This window comes from Phoxinus phoxinus (assembly GCF_949152265.1).
Source record: "Phoxinus phoxinus genome assembly, chromosome: 13".
Classification (NCBI taxonomy): domain Eukaryota; kingdom Metazoa; phylum Chordata; class Actinopteri; order Cypriniformes; family Leuciscidae; genus Phoxinus; species Phoxinus phoxinus.
The window spans coordinates 499,895-509,758 of record NC_136888.1 but is presented as its reverse complement, the minus strand read 5'-3'; the positions used below and the strand labels follow the sequence as shown (position 1 = coordinate 509,758).

At 49.1% G+C, this 9,864-nt stretch overlaps 1 long non-coding RNA gene across 1 annotated transcript; it reads right to left on the bottom strand.

Moving 5' to 3' along the window:
- Positions 1 to 8,331: 8,331 nt before the first annotated feature.
- Positions 8,332 to 9,591, bottom strand: LOC307009428. The gene is made up of 3 exons (XR_013800031.1): positions 9,472 to 9,591; positions 9,331 to 9,387; positions 8,332 to 8,472 (listed from the first exon to the last, which is right to left on the bottom strand). It is a non-coding gene; the product is annotated as an uncharacterized lncRNA (long non-coding RNA).
- Positions 9,592 to 9,864: the final 273 nt, after the last annotated feature.

The following is a 9,864-nucleotide window of genomic DNA, read 5'->3' as shown; positions in this document are numbered from 1 at the left end:
ACACCGGGGACACTGTGTTTGTGTACTGACTGACCGTTCGTCAGTTTCGTTTTTACAGAAACCGCGGAACGTGCAGTGTGTAGTGGTTGTGGGCACTTGGTAGTGGGCACGCTTACTACATGTAAAGCACAATCGATCTGAGTCGATTTTATGTGTGCAAACCCTGTGTTGAACGGGGTTGTGTCTGTGTGAATGAATGGGCACTGGGTGGGCATTGCAGTTACACACATTACACCATCGGCCTTGGCCGGGACACCAGAAAATAAACTCTTTTTTAGATTTATCTGGGTCGCCGTGAAAACGGCGTTTGTGTGCAGGCAAACGGGCTTTACGGCCGGTTTGTTGGCTGCTGAGTACACTGGTACAAACACGGAACTTAGGGCTGTACAAGCGGGGATTTTGGGTGGAAGTCCGGCCGCAGCGGGACCCGAACACCGTCTTTTTCCTAGCAGGGCTAGGATGGCGCCGAGGCCTCGGGCTTGAGTACGATCTTAGGCCGAGGACCACGCGGTGGCGGGCGGCGTCCGGCGGAGCGAGACCGTGGTCTCTCTCGGGCCTGTTGCTGCTGGGCCGGTGCGGCGGGCGCGGGGCGCTGCTGAGTTCGGGCAGGCGGCTGTTTTGGGCGGCCTGTTGCGGAACTGGAGCGCTTTGGCAGGAAATGTCTCATGGCCTGCGAAGTCTTCTGCACCTCAGCGAATCGGTCCGCGAAGTCCTTCACGGAGGATCCGAAGAGGCCAGTCGGTGAAATGGGAGCGTCGAGGAACGCAGAGCGCTCCGACTCCGCCATTTCAGAGAGAGTCAGCCACAAATGTCTCTCGGAAACAGTAGCTGTGGCCATAATCCTCCCAATGGCGTGTGCGGCGGACTTTGTAGCACGAAGAGCTAGGTCTGTGGCGCTACGTAAGTCCGGAACACTGATCGCGCCCGGGCCTTCCTCGTCTAGCTTGCGGAGGAGGTTTGCCTGGTGGATTTGGAGGACCGCCATGGTGTGCAGCGCCGATGCAGCTTGTCCGGCGGCGGCGTACACGCGGCCGTTCAAAGCTGATGACGTGCGGCAAGCTTTGGATGGTAGCACTCCCTTAGCCCGCCGTCCAGCAGAGGGTGGGCAAAGGTGAGTCGCTACAGCCTCCTCGACCGGAGGGAGAGCATTGTAGCCTCTGTCTCGAGCACCGTCCAAAACGGAGAATGCTGGCGAGGCAGAAGTACGTACTCTAGCTGAAAATGGCGCCTTCCACGATTTCGCTACCTCTTCATGAAGCTCAGGAAGAAATGGGGCGTGTCTGGAGGGTGGCGCAGCGCGCTCTCCAGAGAGGAAGCAGCCATCCAGCCGGTTGAAAGCAGGTTGTTCGGGCGTCGACCAATCGAGGCCGAGGCTCGACACGGCCTGTGTGAGCAGACGCATCAGCTCTGCTTCGACGCTGATCTTCCCTCCTCGACGTTCCGGAACGGCGGGGGAGGGGAGGTCCACAGAGCTCGCCCATCCCTCGCTCTCCGAAGCGAGAAGCGAACAGCAGTCGTCATCCCCCTCAGATGCGGCTAGCTGGTCGTCGTCCATGACAGACAAAGCGGCAGGCTGCGGCTTTTGTTCGTCGAAGAGCGACTCCAGCGAAGCGGAGAGAGGAGCTAGCGGCGGCGGCGAGCTCCTCGTGGCGGGGGGTTCCGGAACCCGCTGAGCGCGGCGCTTTTTACGGCGCGGCGCTACAGGGGGTGGGTTAGCAGCTTCGGTGAAAGATGCCAGGCGAGTCCGCAGAGTCGCGATGGGCATCATTTCGCAATGATGGCAGCCGCCATCACCGAGAGCGACAGCTGCATGATCCTCGCCCAAGCAGGAAACACACAGCTCGTGGTGGTCCCCGTCGATGAGCGCAGCTCGGCAGGAGCCGCAGGAAACACGAGACATCTTTAAAAAGACGCTCGCTGCTCTTTGTGAGAAAAAGTGTGTGACGCAGTAGGCGAACACACACACAAAACACACACAAAGTGATAAAAGGATATATCCAAGCCGGAGAAGCGCAGCAGGGAACGGCGGCTGAAGGCGGCGAAGACCAGCGGCTTCAGGTAAGGGCTCGTCCTGCTGAGGTGCTGTATCAGACGGCTGTGGTGGCTCGAATCCGGTCCTACGATGCGTGCAGCTTCGTGAAGTAAAGAAAATCGGAGTGGAAGCAGCTATGCTTGGTATTTATAGGCCTAGGCCACGCCTGTTTCGGCGGGAGATGACGCAGAAGGGCGCGAAGCACCCTCATTGGTCAGCGTCACTGGCCTCGCATAGGCTGTGCTTTTCTGGCGGAGCAGCCAATGGGTGAGCTGTATTGCTCCGCCTAGGGTTGTATGCTACAGAAAAGCGTTTTACATATTACAAAATTAAGGATTCATTTTTAGGCTTCAATCTCGACAAAGAAATATCTTTCCCGTAGCGTCGCTAATCGACGCAGTAGGAGAGAACTCTACGTAAGAGAACTATTGCAACTTTTCTTCCATCCATCCATCCATCTTCTTCCGCTTATCCGGGGCCGGGTCGCGGGGGCAGCAGTCTAAGCAGAGATGCCCAGACTTCCCTTTCCCTAGCCACTTCCTCTAGCTCTTCCGGGGGGACACCGAGGCGTTCCCAGGCCAGCCGAGAGACATAGTCTCTCCAGCGTGTCCTAGGTCTTCCCCGGGGTCTCCTCCCGGTGGGACGTGCCCGGAACACCTTCCCGGGAAGGCGTCCAGGAGGCATCCGGAACAGATGCCCAAGCCACCTCAGCTGACCCCTCTCGATGTGGAGGAGCAGCGACTCTACTCTGAGCTCCTCCCGAGTGACCGAGCTCCTCACCCTATCTCTAAGGGATCGCCCAGCCACCCTGCGGAGAAAGCTAATTTCGGCCGCCTGTATCCGGGATCTTGTCCTTTCGGTCATGACCCAAAGCTCATGACCATAGGTGAGAGTAGGAACGTAGATTGACCGGTAAATCGAGAGCTTCGCCTTGCGGCTCAGCTCTTTCTTCACCACGACAGACCGGTACATCGACCGCATTACTGCGGAAGCTGCACCGATCCGTCTGTCAATCTCCCGTTCCATCCTTCCCTCACTCGTGAACAAGACCCCAAGATACTTGAACTCCTCCACTTGAGGCAGGAACTCTCCACCAACCTGAAGTGAGCAAGCCACCCTTTTCCGACTGAGGACCATGGCCTCGGATTTGGAGGTGCTGATTCTCATCCCAGCCGCTTCACACTCGGCTGCAAACCGTCCCAGTGCATGCTGAAGGTCCTGGTCTGTAGGGGCCAACACGACAACATCATCCGCAAAGAGCAGAGACGAAATCGTGTGGTCCCCGAACCTGACACCCTCCGGCCCCTGGCTGCGCCTAGAAATTCTGTCCATAAATATTATGAACAGAACCGGCGACAAAGGGCAGCCCTGCCGAAGTCCAACATGCACCGGGAAGAAGTCTGACTTACTGCCGGCAATGCGAACCAAGCTCCTGCTCCGGTCGTATAGGGACCGGACAGCCCTTAGCAAAGGACCCCGGACCCCATACTCCCGGAGCACCCTCCACAGGCCGCCTCGAGGGACACAGTCGAATGCCTTCTCCAAATCCACAAAACACATGTGGATTGGTTGGGCAAACTCCCATGAACCCTCCAGCACCCTGTAGAGGGTATAGAGCTGGTCCAGTGTTCCACGGCCGGGACGAAAACCGCACTGTTCCTCCTGAATCCGAGGTTCTACTATCGGCCGTAATCTCCTCTCCAGTACCCTAGCATAGACTTTCCCGGGGAGGCTGAGAAGTGTGATCCCCCTGTAGTTGGAACACACTCTCCGGTCCCCCTTCTTAAAAAGAGGGACCACCACCCCAGTCTGCCATCCCAGAGGTACTGTCCCCGACCGCCACGCGATGCTGCAGAGGCGTGTCAGCCAAGACAGCCCCGCAACATCCAGAGACTTGAGGTACTCAGGGCGGATCTCATCCACCCCCGGCGCCTTGCCACCGAGGAGTTTCTTGACTACCTCGGTGACTTCAGCTTGGGAGATGGACGAGTCAACCTCCGAGCCCTCAGCCTCTGCTTCCTCAATGGAAGACGTGACGGCGGGATTGAGGAGATCCTCGAAGTATTCCTTCCACCGTCCGACGACATCCCCAGTTGAGGTCAACAGCTGCCCACCTCCACTGTAAACAGCGTTGGTGGGGCACTGCTTCCCTCTCCTGAGTCGCCGGACGGTTTGCCAGAATCTCTTCGAGGCCAGCCGATAGTCATTTTCCATGGCCTCTCCGAACTCCTCCCAGGCCCGAGTTTTTGCCTCCACAACCACCCGGGCTGCAGTTCGCTTGGCCTGCCGGTACCCGTCAGCTGCCTCAGGAGTCCCACAAGCCAACCAGGCCCGATAGGACTCCTTCTTCAGCTTGACGGCATCCCTTACTTCCGGTGTCCACCACCGGGTTCGGGGATTGCCGCCTCGACAGGCACCGGAGACCTTACGGCCACAGCTCCGAGTGGCCGCTTCGACAATGGAGGTGGAGAACATGGTCCACTCGGACTCAATATCTCCAGCCTCCCTCGGGATCCGGTCGAAGCTCCGCCGGAGGTGGGAGTTGAAGATCTCTCTGACAGGAGACTCGGCCAAACGTTCCCAGCAGACCCTTACAGTACGCTTGGGTCTGCCGAGTCTGTCCAGCTTCCTCTTCCGCCATCGGATCCAACTCACCACCAGGTGGTGATCAGTTGACAGCTCCGCCCCTCTCTTTACCCGAGTGTCCAAGACATACGGCCGCAGGTCAGATGAAACGACCACAAAGTCGATCATCGACCTACGGCCTAGGGTGTCCTGGTGCCACGTGTACTGATGGACACCCTTATGCTTGAACATGGTGTTCGTTATGGACAAACTGTAACTAGCACAGAAGTCCAATAACTGAACACCGCTCGGGTTCAGATCAGGGGGGCCGTTCATCCCAATCACGCCCCTCCAGGTAACACTGTCGTTGCCCACGTGGGCGTTGAAGTCCCCCAGTAGAACGACGGAGTCTCCAGTCGGAGCACTTTCCAGCACCCCTCCCAGAGACTCCAAGAAGGCCGGGTACTCTACACTGCCGTTTGGCCCGTAGGCACACACGACAGTGAGAGACCTATCCCCAACCCGTAGGCGCAGGGAAACGACCCTCTCGTTCACCGGGGTAAACTCCAACACATGGCGGCTGAGTTGGGGGGCTATGAGCAAACCCACACCAGCCCGCCGCCTCTCACCATGGGCAACTCCAGAGTGGTGAAGAGTCCATCCTCTCTCAAGGAGTGTGGTTCCAGAGCCTAAGCCGTGCGTAGAGGTGATTCCAACTATCTCTAGTTGGAACCTCTCAACCTCACGCACAATCTCAGGCTCCTTCCCCGCCAGCGAGGTGACGTTCCACGTCCCTAGAGCTAGTTTCCGTGTCCAGGGATCGGGTTGTCGAGGCCCCCGCCTTCGACTGCCGCCCGATCCTCTAAGCACCGGCCCCTTACGGCCCCTCCTGCAGGTGGTGAGCCCACGGGAAGGCGGCCCCACGTCGCTCCTTCGGGCTGAGCCCGGCCGGACCCCGTGGGGGGAGGCCCGACCACCAGGCGCTCTCATACGAGCCCCAACCCCGGGCCTGGCTCCAGGGTGGGGCCCCGGCTGCGCCATACCGGGCGACGTCACGGTCCTTGCTTTAATTTTCTTCATAAAGGGTTTTTTGAACTACTCTTAGTCTGACCCGTCGCCTAGGACCTGTTTGCCTTGGGAGACCCTACCAGGGGCATATAGCCCCGGACAACATAGCTCCTAGGGTCATTCGGGTACTCAAACCCCTCCACCACGTTAAGGTGGCAGTTCAAGGAGGGGTGCAACTTTTCTTTTTTTTTTTTTTCTTTTTTTTTTTTTTTTTTTTTGTGCAACTTTTCTTTTTTTTTTAAATGCTGGGGAAATATACTCTTGTTTCATGTAGTTACAGGGTAAGTATGACATTGCGGGCCGTAAATTTAAGTGGTGCTTCTTACCCTCTTGTTTCTTGTAGTTACAGGGTAAGTACAATAAAAACACATGTAAACACACAATCTGATATCACTTGGAAAACTTTATTTGAAAAACAACTTATTTTAAAACGGATTTACAACACTTTCTCTTGCTTGGTTTCCTCCTCCTCTTGTTCCTCTTCTTCTTTCTTTCCACTGATAAATCTTAAGAAGGATTCTGTATTATGTGTTAAAAGAAAATACAGTACAGAAATGTCCTCACCATTTACTCATCTTTTACCCTCATGTCATCCGAGATGTATATGAATTTCCTTCTTCAGATTAACAAAAAAATTTTTTTTAGAAAAATATATAATCTCTGAATGCATAATGCAAGCCCATGTGTTCCTAAAAGTTGACATCAAACAGCACATACAGCAATAACTAAAGTAATCCATACGACCCCAATGGATGAACCAATGTCTTCTGAAGTGAGACGATAAGTGTTTGTAAGAAAAATACCAAATATTTAAACATTTTAAAGACTATCGCTTCCGTTCCGACCAACTGTCACTTGCGCGTGCATGAGAGGGTTGAGTTCACGCTTGACAGGCGTGATGTAAGCGCGCCGAGAAACCGAATGTCGATTTTTTTATTTTTTATTAATGCTCACAACAAAATACAAACAATAACACATAATAATAATGAAAAACAAACAATACAGAAGAACAGAGATAGCAGTTCTCGCGCGAGTTTCACATCTAACTCCCGTGAGAACGTAATGAACGCGTGAAGCTTCACCAAACACGAGCCGACTCTCATGCACTCGCTGGACGCTGGTGACAGTTGGTCGGTAGCGAAAAGATGAGTAAATTACGAGAACATTTCTGGGTGTACTGTATTTTCTTTTAATACATAATACAGAATAGCAAAAGACTCATTCTTAAGATTAGGCTAATCAGTGGCATGATGGAAAAAGAAGAAGAGGAACAAGAGGAGGAGGAGGAAGTAGGAAGCCATGCAAAAACGTATACTTTCTGTCAGGACTTTAGTATTTGAAATGAAAAGTTGATTTTAAAAAAGGAATAAAGAATAATAAGTGTAATATGTTGTAAATCTTTTTTGAAATAAGTTGTTTTTCAAATAAAGTTTTCCAAGTGATATCAGATTGTGTGTTTACATGTGTTTTTATTGTACTTACCCTGTAACTACATGAAACAAGAGGGTAAGAAGCACCACTTTAATTTACGGCCCGCAATGTCACTTACCCTGTAACTACAAGAAACAAGAGGGTAAGAAGCACACTTTAATTTACGGCCCGCAATGTCATACTTACCCTGTAACTACATGAAACAAGAGTATATTTCCCCAGCATTTAAAAAAAAAAAAAAGTTGCAATAGTTTTACTTGTCTTGAAACAACTTAATCAGTGCACCTTTGCAATAAAAACAAATTAGCCTACTTTGTAAATGCACTGATATATAGGCTACCCCGTAATTTGAAAAAAGCCTTTATGTATTTGTATACACTATTATTACAAAAAGGTGCAGTGTATGTAGCCTACTCGCTAAATTGCTCCCAAAAGTAAGATTGTATTATAGTATAAGTACCCCGTAGTTCTAAAATACTTAATAATTTGCCTAAATAACTTTTTTTTTTTTCCTGGTTGTTACCCCTTTATTCCAAAACTTTACATTGTTCCCCTATATACTTACACGTACGTACTTTATAGGTACACTGTAATTACCGAAAGTTACATTGTAATTTAGTTTTAATTACGCAGTATTTTCCTGGTTGTTACCCCTTTATTCCAAGACTTTACATATTGTTCCCCTATACTTACACATAAGTACTTTATAGGTACACTGTAATTACCGAAAGTTACACTGTAATTTAGTTTTAATTACGCAGTATTTTCCTGGTTGTTACCCCTTTATTCCAAGACTTTACATATTGTTCCCCTATACTTACACATAAGTACTTTATAGGTACACTGTAATTACCGAAAGTTACACTGTAATTTAGTTTTAATTACGCAGTATTTTCCTGGTTGTTACCCCTTTATTCCAAAACGTTACATTGTTCCCCTATATACTTACACATAAGTACTTTACAGGTACACTGTAATTACCGAAAGTTACACTGTAATTTAGTTTTAATTACGCAGTATTTTCCTGGTGGTTACCCCTTTATTCCCAAGACTTTACATATTGTTCCCCTATACTTACACATAAGTACTTTACAGGTACACTGTAATTACCGAAAGTTACACTGTAATTTCATTGTAATTACGCAGTACTTTCCGGGCTGTAATCTAAAGCGTTACCGAAAAAACTAATTTAAACTGATCACATTAATATAGTATTAACATTGTATATTTAGTACCTTCCAATTTAAACAGATGCCAGAAGAATAGCCATAGTGACAACCTCGATAGGAAATCAGTCGTATCTCTATGGACATCAGAACAATGGCTGTCCCTGCAGTTATGGCGCTGAACACGTTCATTATAAGAGAAGCTTTCACCTACAGGGGAAGAAGCTGACATGTGAAAGGTGACAGTAATAGTATAAGGTGTACATTTATTAAATGTCCTAAACTGCAGGTTTTAAATATGTAAATTGATAATGAGTCAGATCTCCTTTTAGTCCATATTCTTTTAATGGTGAAAATGTGTCTATAATAAAGTTGAGATTAATGTGCAAGCTTCTGACTAATGTGGTAAAAAAGAGGTTCATATATAAATGAAAAAAAAAATCATTTATATATACATTTTGACAGAATAGCAAAATGTTACTGTATGTACAAATCGCTTTATAGGAGATCTACATTTCTCAATTTCATTAAACTAATCACTGATCACTCGATGGCAGGGACTGGGGATGAGCACATGTGGATGTGTTGTAGTGTTGCCATGGTCATTTATGTGTATTTGTGTTCTGAACCATCCCCCCCATCCCCCCCACACACACACACACACGCACACAAACACACACACACCATATTCATTTCCTATGTGGTGTCTACAGAGCCCAAAACATCCTGAGTGGGACTTTTTTTTTTAAAACTAACATACAATCAGAAACCATTTCAAAAAAACATTCTGTGTAGATATAGTCAGTGTGAGAAAAGTCAAGTTTCATGCCATGTAGATGAAGGGATAATTTTAGTTTTTTAATATTATGGCGAAGATCATTTGCAGTTTCCCACGACCCCAACAGCACATGCGGGTTACAGGCTTTGCTGATAACAGATGATGATATCTGGACTGCTGCTAGATGATTGACAGCTTGTAATGATTTAATAATAATAGTGTATGAATACATTAGAAACAATATGGTGAAAGAAAGTTATCACACAGATTTCAGCACATGATGTACATACCACACACAGATGCAGTTTATTCTGCGCAGCAACAGACAGAGATCCAGCACTGATGAACTGAGAGAAACAAGACATTTCACACTTCATTCTGGACATTAAAGAGAGAGAGTCTCTAAAGTAGAACCATTAAATGAAACTTACAATAATGGATCCCCAGTAGGTGATGCCACTGATGACAGAGATATGTGGTTCATAGAAAGGCTTGGTGGTGCGTACGATACCCAATAAAAAAAACATCACTCCAATCATTATCTGGACCATCTAGACAGAGCAAATATGAGTCAAGTACTGTTCTAATAATGACACACACACACACACACACACACACAGAGAGAGAGAGAGAGAGAGAGAGAGAAGCTATATTAATGTGTTATGCACTATCCAGGGTTCCGCTGTCCTGCACAGTTCAGCTCCAACCCTGATCAAACACACCTAGCTGTGAGTTTCTAGTGATCCTGAATGTTACAATGTGTTATATGAAGGATGTGACAGACTATGTATGGTTGAATTGTGAGTCCTGTGTATATGACGTCA